This window comes from Oncorhynchus masou, chromosome 5 (genome assembly GCF_036934945.1).
Source record: "Oncorhynchus masou masou isolate Uvic2021 chromosome 5, UVic_Omas_1.1, whole genome shotgun sequence".
Taxonomy (NCBI): Eukaryota; Metazoa; Chordata; class Actinopteri; order Salmoniformes; family Salmonidae; genus Oncorhynchus; species Oncorhynchus masou.
This window is the reverse complement of record NC_088216.1, coordinates 34,175,341-34,196,820: the sequence shown is the minus strand read 5'-3', so window position 1 is coordinate 34,196,820 and position 21,480 is coordinate 34,175,341. Positions and strand designations below refer to the sequence as shown.

General features: G+C 40.8%; 1 protein-coding gene across 8 annotated transcripts in view; it reads left to right on the top strand.

Annotated features, from left to right (window-relative positions):
- Positions 1-3,422: 3,422 nt before the first annotated feature.
- slc29a1b (solute carrier family 29 member 1b) overlaps positions 3,423-21,480 on the top strand; it is a 48,787-nt gene continuing 30,729 nt past the window's right edge. For 4 of the 8 annotated variants that reach the window (XM_064965402.1, XM_064965396.1, XM_064965403.1 and 1 more), the window contains exons 1-2: positions 3,423-3,607; positions 13,046-13,134. The gene's annotated coding sequence lies outside the window, so the exon portion shown is untranslated. Of the gene's footprint in view, positions 3,608-13,026; positions 13,135-15,239; positions 15,389-21,480 lie in introns of those variants that run through there. The other 4 variants (XM_064965397.1, XM_064965398.1, XM_064965400.1 and 1 more) reach the window with 4 other exon arrangements.

The window sequence follows — 21,480 nt, the reverse complement described above, 5'->3', positions numbered from 1 at the left end:
GACTTTGGGTCTTTGGTAACTACTGACAACACTCCTCTCCTGCCTGCCTGGTTGCCTGCCTCACGAGAGAGTGAACACAAATTTTCCTGGAAAACAAGGAGTGTGTTGATAAAATCAGTTTGGATAATTCTAGATAGCTATAGGTTGGTCTTCCTCTAAAACCAACAAAACTACTAACGTTATCTTCAGTTAACATTAGCTAGCTAGATTGATGAGCCGGCAGCTAACAATAATAAGTTAGACTCACTGAATATATGTGTTTGGCACAGAAAGATTAAACGATCTGCTGCTGCTACCCAAGGCCAAGAGATACGGAAGTTCCTGAAAAGGTTAGTCAACCAGTTTGTTGGTCCAGTAATGTTGTAATTTATTTTATTTCCACTGCTGGTGATTATTCACAAATGTTTCTGGTAACAAAAAAAAACTACAAATTCAACAATAGAAGCGCAATAGAGAACAATAGAGGAAATGCTCACCTCCCACTTATGCCAGATCATGAGGATACCTGGACCTATTGAGATGTGCCTTTTGTTAAGTAAATCAGATGTTATATGAGGTGAAAAGAACACTGGAGTAAGACTTAAAATAATGAATAATTACAGAAGAACACTAGGTCAGATTATGAAAGAATAGGTTTTATGAAACATTAAAAAAAACATTGTTATAAAGTCTACTGTGTACACTGTAAAATACTTTTCTACATTGAAACTTGTCTGTCTTTAAAAAAATGTCAAAGTCACATGCTTAACATTGTTTGTTTATAGAGTGAAATTCATATTTAAAGACATTGTAACCATTCTTTGCGTAACGCTCAGCCCTGCTATTGTAGTTCGCTACGCTACAGAGTATGTTGTCCATTGACGTTGAAATGAAAAAGAACAAAGTTTGTGGTAGTTCAAAAAGTGTTTGAGCCACCTTAGGCCGGGAGTGTTTCCAATTCACATGACCTGAAAAGAAACCCCCCCAGCCTTATAGTCATAGCACTGATGAAAAAGGAAGCTATCTATTATAATAATAATAATAATAATATTTTGTCATAGCCTATGAATAGGACCGCAAGTTTTACCTGACCAGGTCATGAGATCAGGAAAAACTCCAGGCCCCAGAAAAAACGCATCAAAATTTAGACACACCACTTTTGAACATGTGATGCCACCTTTGGCAACCACTCTAATCCTAATCAGTCAACACAAATCTGCTAAACTTTCTTTTTGAGCATTTTCCACAAACAAATCGCTTGCAATATTTACAAAACAGAATAATAATCCAATCTTTAATTGATTTGTCCCTGTAGGGGAACTTGTTTTGGTGCTAAGGAGAACCCTTTTGAAGAGGAGTATTTGATTTGCGCAGCAAACCCAGAGCTTCAATCACAAGAAAGATGCAAATGTGGCCAATCTTTGTTAAATGTTTTTAACAGAAAATGAAAGTTGCACACCCTCAAAACCCCTGCCTGCCCTGTTTGTTATTATGGACGATGCGATGGATGCAGATTGGGTCGTAAGTGGCAGTCCCTCACAGTCCAGACCCGACGTGGTGGTAGAGTGTTGGTTTGTGAGCCATTTCAAACTTTCAATGCATAAATCATGAATCAAAATTGTGTCTATTGCAAGAAAATATTGTAATTTCACATAACTATACCACAAGGTCGTGAAAACTCTACCTGCTTAATTCACGAGGAGAAAACTAACTGGAACTAGCAACCTAGCCAAGTTACTAGTTAGTTAGCTATTTGTTAGCTAGGCTACCAGTTAGCTTTTTCCCCTTATCAAGCCTAGCTAGCTAGCCCTACTGGCTACTGACCAAATTAGCTAACATTTTTTATTGTAGATACTAAGATTAGGGATGTTAATTTGCATAATTTAGTGAAATTAAATTGCCCTGTGTGTATTTTCTTTAGCATACACAGCCTATATTGGAGCGGAAAAGCCTATCAACTGTCAGAGAGCACAAGAGCAGCTTCTCAAAAAGCTGGTACTGGAGTGAAAGCATGTGCTTTTGTAAACCCAGTTAGGGCTGGCCCTGGACGTTCTCATGCCTTAGGTGAGACAAAAACAACTGCTGTCCCCGTCCCCTGTACAGCAGGGGTTGGCAATAGGTTTGGCCTTGGCCAATTTTTTCTCAGCTAAATGTTGGAGGAACAGAACGTAATAGCAGCCCAATTCATTGGCCTACACTACAAATTAAACACAATGTCTAACACACCTGGTTAGTAGGCTATATAATATGTTCAATACCATCTGATTTCATTGATAAAATGACCAATGTCTCTTAAAATTGTTTTTTAAATAATTATTTGTGATTTGATTGGGGGAAAACACCTTGCGAGCAAGAGAAAATGTTGCACTTTGTACTGCAATTTCCTTAAATGCTCCTTCATGATTCAAGCAAAGATACCCAGCATTTCCCCAAGCTTCAGAAAGTTCTCATTTTTTTGCTCATTCAGCCTGTCGGTGGTCCCACGTCGGGGAATGTTCTGGGTGGCCATTACGCGAATCAGGGCTATGAGCCTCCGCAGCACCTGCTGCCTGTGGAGAGCCTCTCGGCCAATAGCCCGATGGACTTGGGCATCGATAGTTTCCTTGGACACCAGCCTGATCTCCAGCTCCTTCCACCTCTAGAAACTATCTAGGTGGTCATGCGACTTATCATGTGAGCTGAGGAGATGGCACAGATTTCTTCCAGTCACTGGTTCCATCCGTGACCAGTGCAGATTTGCACTCATGTGAGAAAAGTTTGCAGCAAAAACAGAAGGCTGAATCATTTTGCTTGGAATAGATGAGCCATGGTCTCTCCTCTCTCTCCCCGTTCGACAACCTCCTATTGTATTGGTCCACCAAAAATGTTTGTTGCCCCTAATTGTTTGAACGTTAAATGACGAGACAGAGGCATTGATGCGAGTAACCAGTCTTGTTCAGTACATCACAATTACATCCGGGTATCTCAAGCACACCGGTAAGACACATGAGTTGCAGTAATAAACATTTACCAACAGATGGCATCACTGTGCCATCTTCCACCCATAACATATTCCCTTTAATAAAATAGGAAAGGTGGTGTCAATTCACTAACAAAACAAACCTAGTAATAATTTCCAACATGAACAGTTTAGTTTTTTTTTCTTTCTCAGGTAACAACAACAAATTTTGATATTCTCTTCACTCTTATCTCTGTCTGTCAACAATCCCTGATGGGAAACCTACAGATTAAGTATTTTTGGTGGCTGGGACAGAAAAGACAGGGGGTTTGTCTGCGAGGACTGTGGGTTCCCGCACAGGCATGTCACCTGACTGTCTAAGGGGAGTATTGATGGGTGAGGGAGCGGCCAACCTGTGATCCCATGGCTCTTCGCCCAGTGCCTCAGGCCCCATGTGACTTTCTGGTGTTCCGTCTTTTGTCATGCGACCCCTTTGACCATCAGGGTTCTGAGTAGGTGCTGGCTCAGCAATCCGAAGGTCAACCCTGTTACGACGGTACAGTGATCCATTCACTTCAACAAAGTAGGAGCGTGGTGCCACTTTCTGTACACAGGATCTGAGTCTACAGAGGCCCGTCCGGTTCCCTGGTAGTGGCTTCATTCGCACCGTTTCACCCACCCTGAGCTCAGGTAAGTCTTTTGCTGATTTGTCGTAGATGAACTTGGAGACCTGTCTTCTGTGACGTAGCTTCACCAGCACGTCTGTCACCACACATGGCTACAGGAGAGTGCTGGCTACTGGCAGAGCTGCTTTAAAGCGCCGTGCCATGAGGCGCTGGGCCGGGCTGCTATCCATGCCTTCTGTCGGGGTATTGCGCCACTGCAGGATTGCTTTCCAGGCATCTTTGCCCTCTTGCAGAGCTATTTTGCAGAGGTTATTTGCGATTTTTACTGCAGACTCCGCCTTCCCATTAGCTTTTGGGTGTCATGGTGATGAAGTGACTTGCTCGAATTCCCATCCTGCAGCACATTTTCGGAACTCAACTCCGGAGAATTGGGGTCCATTGTATGAAATGACCCTATCTGGCGGGCCATAGCTGGCAAACTGAGCCTTGCAGCGTTTGATCGTTGTCTCTGCTGAGAGGTCGGGGAGGAGGTCAATCTCCCAAAAGTCTGAGTAATGATCGACTACCAGCAGAAAGTCTTTGCCACTGTGCTGGAAGAGATCTAGACTTACTATCTGCCAGGGGCGCATCGGTAGCTCGTGGGACATCATTGTCTCTCTCTGTTGCTCAATGGCATATTCATTGCAGATTGTGCATTTACTGACATAGTCTTTGAATTCACTCTGCATTCCTGGCCAAAACAGTGCGTCACGTGCTTGTCTGTAACATGCCTCCCCTCCTATGTGACTTGAGTGCACGAGTGCCAACATCTCAGGGCGCAGAGACCGGGGAATAACGACTCCCTGACACTTGAATATTACTCAGTTTTGAACACTGGCCAATATTCTCTGACGGCTAAAGCAGTTTCTTCCCTGCAGTCGGGCCAGCCCATCAGAATCACAGACCTCAATGCCTGGAGTTACTCGTCCTTGTCTGTGTGCTGTCTGATTTGTATAAGGCGTTGGTCCGTAACATTGAGGTAGTCAGTCTGGTTGATGTGTTCAACATCCACTTGCTCTGTTTGTAAGCTGCACACTGCGCGTTGTTCATGCATGGAGCGTGTGTGAGTGCCTGATTCAGTAGCCCTGTTGAGCGTGTCACTCACATACATCTCTGGCCCTGGCTTATACACCACCTTGAGGTTGTAGTTTTGTAGGGTCAGTAGCATGCTCTGCAGTCGTTTTGGGGCATTCAGAAGAGGCTTGCTGAATATAGCAATAAGGGGCTTTTGATCTGTCTCTGCGGTAATATTGTCCAGCCCGTACAGGTAGTGGTGGAAGCGTTGGCATGCAAACACAATGCTGAGGCACTCCTTCTCTATCTAGGCATAGTTCTGTTCTGTTGGGGTGAGTGCTCTAGAGGTGAATGCCACAGGCTGGCCCTCCTGCATGAGGCAACAGCCAAGTCCACACTGGCTTGAGTCACTCTGAATCGTGACAGGTTTTAACACATTGTAGTATGGCAGTACAGGTGTCTGGATGAGCAGTTGTTTTATTTCCCTCACCGCTGCGTCATGTTTTGGGAGCCAATGCCAGATAGTGTCCTTGTCCTTGAGCCTCCTTAGTGGCTCACACACTTCAGAGAGCCGTGGTATGAATTTGGCCAGGTAGGTGACGAATCCGATGAAGCGCTGCACTCCCTTCACATTTACATTTACATTTAAGTCATTTAGCAGACGCTCTTACGTCAGATGGGTGGGGCATTTCCAAGACAGCCTTCACTTTTTCAGGATCCGCCTCTGGCACTTTAAACTGAAGCTTTTTTATGCTTAGCCTTAGCTTGACCTGTCTGCATCTGACCATCAGGGCCAGCAGCTTGGCATCATGGTCACATTCTGCCTCCTCATCACTGTCCCCACAGCCCACTACGAGAATGTCATCTGCTATGGGTTCCACGCCACTGGGTCCCATCAACAGCTCATGCTTTTTCCGCTGATACACCTCTGGAGCCACGGAGACATCAAACGGAAGCTTCAACCACCTCTTCCTGCCCCAGGGTGCCCAAAAGGTGGTCATGTAGCTGCTGGGCTCATCGAGCTTGCAATGCAGGAAGGCATCTCTGGCATCCACGAGAGTGAAGACTCTGGCCTTTGGGAGCTTGTTAAGAACATCCTCCAACGTGGGCATAATGTAATGTGAACGTCGCAGAGCCCGGTTGAGGTGTTTAGGATCATTGCATATCCGTAGCTTGCCTGGTTTCTTGACGATAACCATATTACTTATCCAGTTTGTAGACTCGGTGACGGATATGATGTGGCCTCATATCTGCTTCGTATTTGTCAAGCTGAGCCTTCGTAGCTGCTTTCATGGCCACTGTTACATTGCGGGGTGCACACTGGACAGGCTGGATTGCTGCGTCCAACTCAAAGTGGACTTCCCCGGGAACTGACTCGACCTGTGCGTTGAAGACATCATGGTACTTGCTTAGGAGTGTCTCCTTGCTCAGGAGCCCAGCCTGGACTTTGTCTATAATGTTAAGATCAGCTGGGATGGTGAAGTTAATGAGCCCAAGGGGCTCGCATGTAGAACCTGACAGTAATGGCTGTTGACTAGCCTCAACTATTTCAAACACCAGGGTGTGTTTCTGGCCACGTAAAACACACTCTGTCACAAACAGGCCTAAAGAGGTCATGAACTTGCCTGAATACAGTTTCAGCTTGGTGCTACTCTGTGTGAGTTTGTCTCTGGGTGCGAGCCTCCTTTTGTCTTTAAGGCTCATAACGTTGCATGTGCCCCCTGAATCTAGCAGGCATTGCTGTGGTTTATTATTAAGTAGCAGAGTGACAAACCACTTTTGTCCTTTTGCTCTCACTGCCTATTTGCACTCGCTAGCATGTATATCCTCTGTGCTGCCGTTCCCTTCATCTATGTTTGTTTCCATGGAGTGCACTTTACCCTCCTTTCTCTTGCTTTTCATGCAGACCCTTGCGAAGTGATTAGCTGTACCACAGGATTTGCATATTTTTCCATAGGCTGGGCAGTGTTCTTTTCCTCGTCCATAAGAAATACCACAATATCGGCATGTATTGGGGTTGTCTAATGCAGAGTTGGCTGTATTATTAGCATTAGCTGCGGCAAAGGGGAATTTCTTTACTGGCTGCCTGACTGTAGCATTGACATTGTCCATATGTTGCCTTTCTAGCTCCATGGACCTTATCCGTATATCAGTAAGCTCTGCTGCACAGCATGTCTCCACTGCCAAGACCAGCGTCAGGTCACGTTCTCTCTGCAAACGTCTGCGGGTGCCGTCATCAGTTATGCCAAGCACAATCTTATCTCTGATCAGTTAATCTCTTAAAGCACCCTAGTCACATGTAGCTGCCTTTTCCCTTAACCTAGTGACAAAGCTGTAAATGGACTCCCCGTCCTCCTGTTTGCAACAACTGAAAACATAACGCTCGTAGATGACGTTCTTTGCTGGCTTAAAGTAATGTTCAAGAGCATCAAGAATAGCTATAGCGTTACCTTGCTGAGATGCTGTTAGTTTAGGTTGTGTTTGTATACGTGTCGGCATTCAGTTCCCATTATAGTCCTCAAGGTGGCAGCCACTACCTCATCGTCCTTTTCCAGAAGTCCCGTTGCAAGCGCATAGTCCTCCCATTCACCTCTAAACGTATCCCAGTTTGTGCTCCAATCCCCGTTGAGCTTCATAATGGCGGGAGGGGGAATTTTCGCTGCCATGTCTAACCGGTGCTAACAACACTGAAGCTAGCAAACTAGCAAACTCACTCTAGCTAATGCCAATTCCGGTGAAATTTTACTCAAATAAGCATATGTTTGGTAAACCAGAACAGGTGACTCTAATTTGCGGAAAGCATGGTTAGTTATCCGACTCTGACACCATGTTTGAATGTTAAATGACGAGACAGAGGCATTGATGCGAGTAATCAGTCTTGTTCAGTACATCACAATACATCCGGGTATCTCAAGCACACCGCTCCTAGTACCAGCTAACAGGGACTCGTCCATCTCGGCAAATGAACGGCTGGTCCTCTGGGGGTTGTCATTCTCCACACTGGCTGATGGATATTGCTGCACGCTGATATATTTCAGCAGTGATTTTCTTTGGCTTAGAGATTGTGCCTCTTTTCTTACATTTTTCATATTAGCTTAATTTTTTGTCTCTTAGACATGGTAGCACATTTTGTTGCAAATCTCTATAGTTTACTTTTAGCTGAAATACTTTTCACTTGTAACTAGCTAACATTAACAGTCTAGATTAAGCTACTGCATTAATCACTGACCGTCGTCACAGACAAACAGAAAAAACTATACGATAATTGAATTGTCAGAATAATTTTTATTAATGCCAATCCCATAGAAACACACACATCACCATAGCTACCAATGATAGTGGGAGTGAACTTCTCGGACATGTTCTGTTATAATCTCCACCCGGCAGTCAGCAATGGCTATGAGCTGGTGAGCTATTTACAAAATAACATGGGTAACTATTTACACAATTTCAATATTTGGAAGACCATCAGTCCTCTATCAAATCAAATTTATTTATATAGCCCTTCGTACATCAGCTAATATCTTAAAGTGCTGTACAGAAACCCACCCTAAAACTCCAAACAGCAAGCAATGCAGGTGTAGAAGCACGGTGGCTAGGAAAAACTCCCTAGAAAGGCCAAAACTTAGGAAGAAACCTAGAGAGGAACCAGGCTATGAGGGGTGGCCAGTCCTCTTCTGGCTGTGCCGGGTGGAGATTATAACAGAACATGTCCGAGATTTTCAAACGTTCATAGATGACCAGCAGGGTCAAATAATAATAATCACAGTGGTTGTAGAGGATGCAACAGGACAGCACCTCAAGAGTAAATATGAACAGTTTAGAGTTCCATAGTCGCAGGCAGAACAGTTGAAACTGGAAAGGCCAGGTGGACTGGGGACAGCAAGGAGTCAACATGCCAGGTAGTCCTGACGCATGGTCCTGGGGCACAGGTCCTCCGAGAGAGAGAAAGAGAGAATTAGAGAGAGCATACTTAAATTCACACAGGACACCGGATAATACAGAAGAAGTACTACAGATATCAAAAACTGACCCTAGCCCCCAACACATAAACTACTGCAGCATAAATACTGGAGGCTGAGACAGGAGGGGTCAGGAGACACTGTGGCCTCATCCGATGAGACCCCCGGACAGGGCCAAACAGGAAGGATATAACCCCACCCACTTTGCCAAAGCTCTACACAATAGTGTGCAGCTGATGCCAGGTGCCATAGCAGTTTCTTTCTGCTGTAAAGTGAGTGAGTATCAACAGGTATAATAAACAGATATATATATAGAAAGAGAACAGGGAACATAAGGTTGAATATATTATTATAGACCTGCTAGATATACTGTCTCTTTTATATTATGACATTTCAGCTAGATCTACTGTCTCTATTATATTATGACAGACCAGCTAGATCTACTGTCTTCATTATATTACAACAGACCAGCTGTATCTACTGTCTCCATTTCACTTTGGCCATTGTTATGGGCCTGCCCTCCCCTCAACAGCCTCAAATAGGCTATTTCATGTGGGTTGGCGTGGGGCGGCAGACTCACGCATCTCACATTTCATTACATTACATTTTTAGATATTGCTTCTAAAATTAAAAAAAAATCACAAATAATATTTTAGATGATTAATTTCAAACAAGGGCATTAGCATGAGAAGAATTTACCAGTCCAAAACTCTCCGTTCAAAAAATATTCCTCCACTTGGGAATCGTTAAATGAATCGTCCTACAAACATCTCTGTCTCACTTTTCCGATCACATTCTTCTAAAATTCTGTGTACATCTGTATATCTAGACTTAGATTTGCTATGGTTCAAAAGCATATTTTGAAAATCTGAGATGACAGTGTTGTTAAGAAAAGGCTAAGCTTGAGAGCAGGCATATTTATTTAATTTCATTTGCGATTTTTAGAAATCGTTAACGTTGCGTTATGGTAATGAGCCTGAGGCTGTATTCACGATCCCAGATACGGGATGGGTAAGTTCAAGAAGTTAAAAATGGCACAATCCAAGTCATTTTAGAAACCCATCCTAGTTGTTGTGTATGGGATATATATGGGATAGTTGATTGGTTAAGGTCATTGTCTCTCCGCTGACCCAGTCAATCGTAAACAAAACAAAGACATTCTAAGGTCCAATAAACCACCTTATTTCTCAGAAGAAGCGGGACTAACAATCATGTTAACAGATGTAAATCACGTTTGAATAGAGTCTATAGCTGAAGGCTCTCCGCTCCCAGCGCCATGATTAGCAACAAGTAGCCTAATAGTAACAAAATAGAGCAAAAACAACAAATGTTATTATATATAATAATTATTACATTTCTGTATTAGATATGTAGGCTTATGTTTTATATATGTAACAAATATTATTTTAAATTAGCCCTATATCTACTATTCTTATTGTTGTTTTCGCTGTTCATAATTGATCACTTGGCAACATTGACTTTGTCATTCATGCCATTAACGCATATAAAATGAGAGGGAGAGACAGATGGAGAGACAGGATTAGAGGTAGCATATAGATAAGATTTAAACTTTTCTGAGGAGGAATTTAAAAAAGCACACAGATTTTCTATGGGGTTGAGATCTGGAGACTGGCTAGGCCACTCCAGGACCTTGAAATGCTTCTTACGAAGCCACTCCTTCATTGCCCGGGCGGTGTGTTTGGGATCATTGTCATGCTGAAAGACCCAGCCACGTTTCATTTGCAATGCCCTTGCTGATAGAAGGAGGTTTTCACTCAAAATCTCACGATACATGGCCCCATTCATTCTTTCCTTTACACGGATCAGTCGTCCTGGTCCCTTTGCAGAAAAACAGCCCTGAAGCATGATGTCTCCACCCCCATGCTTCACAGTAGGTATGGTGTTCTTTGGATGCAACTCAGCATTCTTTGTCCTCCAAACACGACAAGTTGAGTTTTTACCAAAAAGTTATATTTTGGTTTCATCTGACCATATGACATTCTCCCAATCTTCTTCTGGATCATCCAAATGCTCTCTAGTAAACTTCAGGTGGCCTGGACATGTACTGGCATAAGCAGGGGGACACGTCTGGCACTGCAGGATTTGAGTCCCTGGCGGCGTAGTGTGTTACTGATCGTAGGCTTTGTTACTTTGGTCCCAGCTCTCTGCGGGTTATTCACTAGGTCCCCCGGTGTGGTTCTGGGATATTTGCTCACCGTTCTTGTGATCATTTTGACCAAACGGGGTGAGATCTTGAGTAGAGCCCCAGACAGAGGGAGATTATCAGTGGTCTTGTATGTCTTCCTTTTCCTAATAATTTCTCACACAGTTGATTTCTTCAAACCAAGCTGTTTGCCTATTGCAGATTCAGTCTTTCCAGCCTGGTGCAGGTCTACAATTTTGTTTCTGGTGTCCTTTGACAGCTCTTTGGTCTTGGCCATAGTGGAGTTTGGAGTGTGACTGTTTGAGGTTGTGGACAGGTGTCTTTTATACTGATAACAAGTTCAAACAGGTGCCATTAATACAGGTAACGAGTGGAGGACAGAGGAGCCTCTTAAAGAAGAAGTTACAGGTCTGTGAGAGCCAGAAATCTTGCTTGTTTGTAGGTGACCAAAGACTTATTTTCCACCATAATTTGCAAATAAATTCATTAAAAATCCTACAATGTGATTTTCTGGATTTTTTTCTCCTCATTTTGTCTGTCATAGTTGAAGTGTACCTATGATGAAAATTGCAGGCCTCTTTCATATTTTTAAGTGGGAGAACTTGCACAATTGGTGGCTGACTAAATACTTTTTTGCCCCACTGTATAAGGGGGTTAGGGTATAGGCCTGCATGAGGGGATTTGATGGAGTTAATTAATATACTGTATCAATTTTACGAAATAGGCTTGAATTACAAACTGATCCAGCATAGCATGCATGCAGCCACCACTTCAAATGAATGAATGAAATAATAACAATAATTGAGGGTTGTTATCTACAAGTAAATAGAAGACTATCAGAAAAAGAACAGTAGGGCAATGATCAAACATTAATGCACGAGACTAGTGTTAAATGGATCATAGTAAGCAAGTGAAACCTTAATCGAACCTAGCATGCGCTCACTGTCAAGGCTCAGAACGATTTGAATGTTAAGCATTGTTAAATATCCAAGCTGTCACCCAAAACTATCATTACTGAAGTTGCACTTGAAAACTTGTTATTTACCGACTGCCTCAGACCACTCGTAGAAAATCTTAATTTGCATTTTTCGATGCGTTTTTTTTCTGACAACTTCACAACCATTAAACTATGTAACTGTTTTCAAGTCACTATTGGCCTCATGGTGAAATCCCTGAGTGGTTTTCTTCCTTTCCGGCAACTGAGTTAGGAAGAACGCCTGTATCTTTGTAGTGACTGGGTTTATTGATACACCATCTGAAGTGTAATTAATAACTTCACTTCAATATGCTCAAAGGGATATTCAATGCCTGCTTTTTTTGTGACCGTCTACCAATAGGTGCCCTTCTTTGTGAGGCATTGGAAAACCTCCCCAATCTTAGTGGTTGAATGTGTTTGAAATGCACTGCTCGACTGAGGGACCTTACAGATAATTAATTGTCTGTGTGGGGTACGGAGAGATGAGGTAGTCATTCAAAAATCATGTTAAATACTATTATTCCACACTGAGTGAGTCTATGCAATTTATTATGTGACTTCCTAAGCACAGATTGTTGAAATAAAGCCTTTGAATACAAAAGCATTTGAACTGCCATGAATCGGCACAATAGTGCCACCGACGAAGAAAAACAGCCTTAGCGTAATATTATTTTCCTCACAATGTCGGGCTCCATGAACTTGTGAGTTCTCGGGTAAAACAGATGCCTGTCATTAAGAAGTTGGATTTTTTTTTTATGACAAACCCTATCTACACATTTGGCAACGGGCTCATACACCAGCTGATTTCCTAGTATACCACAATGCATCAGTTTTTCCTGTTACGTCTAATCTAATGAGCTAACTCTCTTGGTTTCTTGTGCTCGTGGGACAAAAATGAATGGCAGGAAAGTGGCCATGTGATTCATTTTCCCAGCATATTGGGCAGAAACAAAAAAAAATCCAGATTGTGACTTTAAATGAGAGACCTAAAACCTAACTTGTTATATTTATGCACAACTTTGACTTTAATTTAAATAATGTTTTGTTGACATCAATAAGGTTTTGGTCAAATAAAGTTAGAAAGAGTGACAGTTGTTGAGTGGAATGTTTTAGTGATTGCATGACATGCAGTAGAAGAGTCCCTAGCCGACCTGGTTAAATATTTAAAACAACTTCCAATGTTTGTGTTCAAGGTGCATTTGATTTAACTTGATGCTTGCAATTTTGGGGCTATTCTATTTATTCCATACTAGGCAGATTAAATATAATGTAATGCAAATATTTCAGTCATTAGTCATTAGTCATTATTGAGGTTGCTGTCTTTTTTTCCACTCCCATTGAACGCAGATCACTTCAGATAAGGCCCTATTGGTCTTTGAACTTCAGCTGTTGAGACATCGCTCGCCGGTGAACATAGTTCTGACAGACGATTGCAAGTAAGTGTTTACACCTTTCCTTTAGTTTATTTACTTTTTACTTTCCTCAGTCTGCCATGTTTAGAAAGACCACACACTCACCAACACCTATCTTAGAATAACAGTACAAAGTAAAGCACAACTAGACCGTTTAGCTTTTCTCACACCATGTGAACACATTTGTCAGTCCAGCAATGATCAATAATATGGACAATTAGCTCCATTCTGCATGTTTCAGCAACTTTTCCTCTACTGTAGTGTCTTATTGTTTGGTTATGTGTAATTATTGTCGCCTGTTATTGTGAGTGACAGTGGACAAGTAAATGTACACAGCATACATTGTTGAATATCATTTAACTGCAGCTGACATCTACATGGATTTATTTTTATTAATGATTGCACATTAGTAGACTTTGACAGAGAGCTAAAGCAGGTGGTGTATACAACAAGATAAAGCTTTATCCTTCCTCTGTGAATTACATTTTGACAACAATACTTACTAAAACAATTTTCAAAAAACAACATTTTATTTAACCAGTTAGGCCAGTTGAGAACAAGTTCTCTTTTACAACTACAACTGCGACAAGATTAAGCAAAGCAGTGCGACAAAAACAACAGAGTTACACATGGGATAAACAATCGTACAGTCAATAACACTTAAGACTTGTCTGATCACTCTATAATGACATATTGTTTTATGACACTATTGATATAGCTGATGTTTGGGAAGTAAGAGCTTTTAATGAGCGTTTTTACATGTCATTCAAGGGAAGTACAATAAAAGTTTTCCTGTTTGCACGTTGAAGTCCTTCAGCTATTTCATCCAGGGCAAAAACTCATGGTCAATATCTTTAACAATCCAGTTAATGATTTCCACTCGGAATGCTCATGTATACTAAATCAAATCAAATCCAATTGTATTTGTCACATACACATGGTTAGCAGATGTTAATGCGAGTGTAGTGAAATGCTTGTGCTTCTAGTTCCGACAATGCAGTAATAACCAACGAGTAATCTAACCTAACAATTCCACAACTACTACCCTACACACACAAGGGATAAAGAATATGTACATAAAGATATATGAATGAGTGATGGTACAGAATGGCATAGGCAAGATGGAGTAGATGGCATCGAGTACAGTATATACATATGAGATGAGTAATGTAGGGTATGTAAACAAAGTGGCATAGTTTAAAGTGGCTAGTGATACATGTATTACATAAAGATGCAGTAGATGATATAGAGTACAGTATATACATATGCATATGACATGAGTAATGTAGGGTATGTAAACATTATATTATGTGGCATTGTTTAAAGTGGATAGTGATACATTTTTTCCATCAATTTCCATGAATTTCCATTATTAAAGTGGCTGGAGTTGAGTCACTATGTTGGCAGCAGCCACTCAATGTCAGTGGTGGCTGTTTAACAGTCTGATGGCCTTGAGATAGAAGCTGTTTTTCAGTCTCTCGGTCCCTGCTTTGACGCACCTGAACTGACCTCGCCTTCTGGATGATAGCGAGGTGAACAGGCAGTGGCTCGGGTGGTTGTTGTCCATGATGATCTTTATGGCCTTCCTGTGACATCGGGTGGAGCCGGTAGTTTGCCCCCGGTGATGCATTGTGCTGGCATGCATAGAGCCTTACATAATATTTTGTTACATGTTGAAATACCATCAAATATTCCTTAAAATTAAGTCACACATTTCATTTTAACAGTGATAATTAAAATCTGACTCTCGCTTCTTGTGCACTTCAACAGCAAGAGTACCAGAAAATATTTCACAGCCTGATTATGTAAAAGACAACTCATCGTAGTTGTAAACTAGGCATGCTAATGGAAAGTTTCTAGTGTATGCAAACAACACCTTTTGCCAGCAATAATATGCATTACATTCTCTCCTATAACTAGTCATTGAAAAATACACTTGTCTCTTTAAGGGGGAAGAAGAAATGTGACATGATCGTGTAAAAACCAACTAGCACAGGAATAATCAATTGCGTAATAGAGAAACTGCAGCGCAAGCAACAAGGACTTCTCTAAGAGCTCTTCAGCTCTTGGAGAAGTCCTTGTTGCTTGCTCTGCAGTTTCTCTATGGTATCATTGGTTAGACTAAGGTTGTTCAAAGAGGTATTTCAGAGAAGGGGATAAGAGTACATGTGTAGTGGTTGAATTGGAAGAGAGAAACAATACAATAACTCCATGACTTCAGTGTATGACCAACAACAGGTGAGATGAGTACAGCACAAGTACGGAGTAGCTAAGCTTTGTAAGTAGATACAATCTATGTTTAACAAACCTGCTCATGGATGCAAGGAATAATCCATCTTAATAAAACAGCTCACGTCACATACAGTAAGTCATATTGATTCTGCATCTGAAGATGGCTATGTGCTGTATTTACCACAGTATGGGACTATAATCTTAAACCAGGGCTGTTCTTCCATTATGGAGGGCAAATTTACCATGTCTGATTAACTACACAAATATTTTTTCAGAGTGACAGCCATGACTATTGGATTATATGATTCAGTGCAGGAATCTAACAAAAGCCTACAGGCTGCTTTCTCACAGGCATAAACTAAGCATAAACTAAAGCTGTCATGAACTAAACCAGGTCTGTTATGATGTTTTTTGATTGTATAAATTCCCATACCCAATGTTGGTTTTTCTGGATGCCTTTTCTATACTAAACAAAAATATAAACAATTTCAAAGATTTTGCTGAGGTGCAGTTCATATAAGGAAATCAGTCAATTTAAATAAATTCATTATGCCCTCATTGATGGATTTCACTGGGAATACAGATATTATATGTTGGTCACAGATACCTTAACAAAAGAGGTAGGGGTGTGGATCATTAAACCAGTCAGTATCTGGTGTGATCATCATTTGCCTCGTGCAGCGTGACACATCTCCTTCACATAGAATTGATCAGGCTGTTGATTGTGACCTGTGGAATGTTGTCCCACTCCTCTTCAATGGCTGTGCGTAGTAAAAACATTTTTTAAAGATGTTAACTTATTTAACTATGAAAGTCAGTTAAAGAACAAATTCTTATTTCCAATGACGGCCTACTCTTGCCAAACGTTCCCATAATCCGGGCAGCGCTGGGCCAATTGTATGACGCCCTATGAGACTCCAGATCACGACCGGTTGTGATACAGCCCAGGACCGAACCAGGGTCTGTAGTGATGTCTCTAGCACTGCGATGCAATGTCTTAGATCGCTGCGCCACTCGGGAGCTAGTAGTTGCTGGATATTGGCGGCAACTGGAACACACCGTTGTACATGTCGCTCCAGGTCATCCCAAACATGTTGAATTGGTGATATGTCTGGTGAGTATGCAGAACATGGGAGAACTGGGACATTTTCAGCTTCCAGGAATTGTGTACAGATACTTGTGACACGGGGTCGTGCATTATCATGCTGAAACATGAGGTGATGAAGGAATGGCACGCCAATGGGATTTAGGACCTCGTCACGGTGTCTCTGTGTATTCAAATTGCCATAGATAAAATTGTATTTGTTGTCCAAAGCTTATGCTTATAACCCCACCGCCACCCCAGGGCACTCTTTTCACAACATTGACATCTCAAATCGTTCGCCCATACAACGCCATACATGTGGTCTGTGTTTGTGAGGCCGGTTCGACGTACTGTCAAATTCTAGAAAACAACATTGGAGGCGGCTTATGGAACTTAACATACAACTTAACATACAATTCTCTGACAATAGCTCTGATGGACATCCCTGCTGTAAACATGTCAATTGCACACTCCCTAAAAACAAGACATCTGTGGCATTGTGTTGTGTGACAAAACTGCACATTTTAGAGTAGCCTGTTATTGTCCCCAGCACAAGGTTTCCAAATTATAGAGAAATAAGCTTTTCTGTGATTTTTTTACATAAGCTCATGAAACATGGGACCAACAACACTTTGCATGTTACAATTATATTTTTGTTCAGTATAGATTATATTGTGGTATGATATACAGTGCCTTGCGAAACTATTCGGCCCCCTTGAACTTTGCAACCTTTTGCCACATTTCAGGCTTCAAACATAAAGATTTAAAACTGTATTTTTTGTGAAGAATCAACAACAAGTGGGACACAATCATGAAGTGGAACGACATTTATTGGATATTTCAAACTTTTTTAACAAATCAAAAACTGAAAAATTGGGCGTACAAAATTATTCAGCCCCTTTACTTTCATTGCAGCAAACTCTCTCCAGAAGTTCAGTGAGGATCTCTGAATGATCCAATGTTGACTTAAATGACTAATGATGATAAATACAATCCACCTGTGTGTAATCAAGTCTCTGTATAAATGCACCTGCACTGTGATAGTCTCAGAGGTCCGTTAAAAGCGCAGAGAGCATCATGAAGAACAAGGAACACACCAGGCAGGTCCGAGATACTGTTGTGAAGTAGTTTAAAGCCGGATTTGGATATAAAATATTTCCCAAGCTTTAAACATCCCAAGGAGCACTGTGCAAGCGATAATATTGAAATGGAAGGAGTATCAGACCACTGCAAATCTACCAAGACCTGGCCGTCCCTCTAAACTTTCAGCTCATACAAGGAGAAGACTGATCAGAGATGCAGCCAAGAGGCCCATGATCACTCTGGATGAACTGCAGAGATCTACAGCTGAGGTTGGAGACTCTGTCCATAGGACAACAATCAGTCGTATATTGCACAAATCTGGCCTTTATGGAAGAGTGGAGAGAAGAAAGCCATTTCTTAAAGATATCCATAAAAAAGTGTTGTTTAAAGTTTTCCACAAGCCACCTGGGAGACACACCAAACATGTGTAAGAAGGTGCTCTGGTCAGATGAAACCAAAATTGAACTTTTTGGCAACAATGCAAAACGTTATGTTTGGCGTAAAAGAAAACAGCTCATCACCCTGATCACACCATCCCCACTGTCAAACATGGTGGTGGCAGCATCATGGTTTGGGCCTGCTTTTCTTCAGCAGGGACAGGGAAGATGGTTAAAATTGATGGGAAGATGGATGGAGCCAAATACAGGACCATTCTGGAAGAAAACCTGATGGAGTATGCAAAAGACCTGAGACTGGGACGGAGATTTATCTTCCAACAAGACAATGATCCAAAACATAAAGCAAAATCTACAATGGAATGGTTCAAAAATAAACATATCCAGGTGTTAGAATGGCCAAGTCAAAGTCCAGACCTGAATCCAATCGAGAATCTGTGGAAAGAACTGAAAACTGCTGTTCACAAATGCTCTCCATCCAACCTCACTGAGCGCGAGCTGTTTTGCAAGGAGGAATGGGAAATAATTTCAGTCTCTCTGTGCAAAACTGATAGAGACATACCCCAAGCGACTTACAGCTGTAATCGCAGCAAAAGGTGGCGCTACAAAGTATTAACTTAAGGGGGCTGAATAATTTTGCACGCCCAATTTTTCAGTTTTTGATTTGTTAAAAAAGTTTGAAATATCCAATAAATGTTGTTCCACTTCATGATTGTGTCCCACTTGTTGTTGATTGTTCACAAAAAAATACAGTTTTATATCTTTATGTTTGAAGCCTGAAATGTGGTAAAAGGTCGCAAAGTTCAAGGGGGCCGAATACTTTCGCAAGGCACTGTATTTACAAGGAACTTGGAAACAGTGTGCAAGCCCTCCACACATTACATAGGACACATACAGGACAAATGTGCAGGTGCTATTTGGCCTTACTGGTTGTTGTTCCTTATCCACTATCCAGTTCTATTTTTTTCATCCTTGTTTTAGCAGTTAAAACATGACTGCCACATTATTATTATTAATAATATAGTTCTGGAAGGCGGTATGAGACGTTTTATAATAAACACCGTTACAGCGATTAAATTAATAAATAATTGATTTAAAGGGAAAGGGCTCTTAAGAATAAAAAAGTGTTTCAGGCAGTGATAAAACATGATACAGCATATTGTAGAATATGCAACTTGATCTGAGAGCAAAACATAGTATTTATTTATTACATACACCAGTTTGATTTGACTGTTTTCTATGATATATTACATTCGACTGCTTTAGTATGATATATTGCATTTGACTCCTTTAATTTGATATATTACGTTTGAACACTTTAGTATGATATATTACATTTGACCACTTTAGTATGATATATTATGTTTGACTGCTTTAGTATGATATATTACTTTTGACTTCTTTAGTATGATATATTACGTTTGACTTCTTTAGTATGATATATTACGTTTGAACACTTTAGTATGATATATTACATTTGACCACTTTAGTATGATATATTATGTTTGACTGCTTTGGTATGATATATTACTTTTGACTTCTTTAGTATGATATATTACGTTTGACTGCTTTAGTATGATATATTACTTTTGACTTCTTTAGTGTGATATATTACTTTTGACTTCTTTAGTATGATATATTACGTTTGAACACTTTAGTATGATATATTACATTTGACCACTTTAGTATGATATATTATGTTTGACTGCTTTGGTATGATATATTACTTTTGACTTCTTTAGTATGATATATTACGTTTGACTGCTTTAGTATGATATATTACTTTTGACTTCTTTAGTATGATATATTACTTTTGACTTCTTTAGTATGATATATTACGTTTGAACACTTTAGTATGATATATTACATTTGACCACTTTACATTTACATTTAAGTCATTTAGCAGACGCTCTTATCCAGAGCGACTTACAAATTGGTGAATTCACCTTCTGACATCTTTAGTATGATACATTGTGTTTGACTGCTTTAGTATGATATATTACTTTTGACTTCTTTAGTATGATATATTATGTTCAACTGTTTTAGTGTCATGTGCCATGTTAGATTAGGGGTTAAGGGTAGGAGAAAGGTTAAAGTGTTAAGGTTATAGAGAAGGGTTAGCTAACATGCTAATAAGTGGTTGCAAGGTAGCTAAAAAGTGGTAAGTAGTCCAAAGTTGCTAATTTGCCAAAATGAGATTCAAACATGGAACTTTTGGGTTGCTAGTCATTTGTGTATGTTTGATATGACCTACTGTCATACAAAATGTAACATATCATACTCAGTTGAGAGTTCCAGATTTACGTATACAAATGTAATGGGATCAATTTTGCTTACATAAAATAGCACTGAACTGTGCAACAAATACTGTAAAATGTACTTTACTCTGCAGGGTGATTGATGTTCCTATTTTTATAATAGTAAACACTATCATGTCTTAACTATCATAAGAGTACGAGTAGATTTGAAATGGTTTCCATGTTAGCTAGTTTATTAATATAACTTAAATGTTTCCCTCCACTCTGCAATGCAGGTGAAGGGAAAAGCAATACCAATTGTACTTTGGCTGAACATAACTAATTCCCTCTAACAGTAGCGAATTCAAAAGCTCACAGTTGGCATTGTCTGTTACTCACACACATTATATTATGTTTGAAACTACTTTTGTTTCTTGTCAATTGGCCACATTTCATTTCCCCTTTTTGGTGCACTCTCAGCATGTGATTAAAAGCTCAGCATTTAAATATATGACAGTGGTTTTGTCTGGTCTGCTTTCATGCTGGCCAACTAGCCACTGAAGTTAAAAAAAGAGTAGGATGGATATTGTCTGATATGAGTACTTTAGTACATTTGAACTCTGTTTCCTACTTTCCTCCTCATAAATCAAATGATAAAATCCAACTTGACAAAAGAAATGTGACCAGATATGCAGAAGTCAGTAACACATTTCTACAAAAAGGAATGTGCCTGTTCAGTGAGGAGAAATCAAATCACATTTATTTATAAAGCACTTCTTACATCAGCTGATATCTCAAAGTGCTGTACAGAAACCCAGCATAAAACCCCAAACATCAAGCAATGCAGGTGTAGAAGCATGTTGGCTAGGAAAAACTCCCTAGAAAGGCCAGAACATCAGAAGAAACCTAGAGAGGAACCAGGCTATGAGAGGTGGCCAGTCCTCTTCTGGTTATGCCGGGTGAAGATTATAACAGAACATGGCCAAGATTTTCAAATGTTCATAGATGACCAGCAGGGTTAAATAATAATAACCACAGTGGTTGTCGAGGGTACAATAGGTCAGCCCCTCACGAGTATATGTCAGTTGGCTTTTCATAGCCGATCATTCAGAGTATCTCTACCGTTCCTGCTGTCTCCAGAGAGTTTTAAACAGCACGTCTGGTACAGGTAGCACGTCCAGTGAACAGGTCAGGGATCCATAGCCGCAGGCAGAACAGTTGAAACTGGAGCAGCAGCACGACCAGGTGGACTGGGGACAGCGAGGAGTCATCAGGCCAGGTAGTCCTGAGGCATGGTCCTAGGGATCAGGTCCTCAGAGAGAGAGACAGAAAGAGAGAA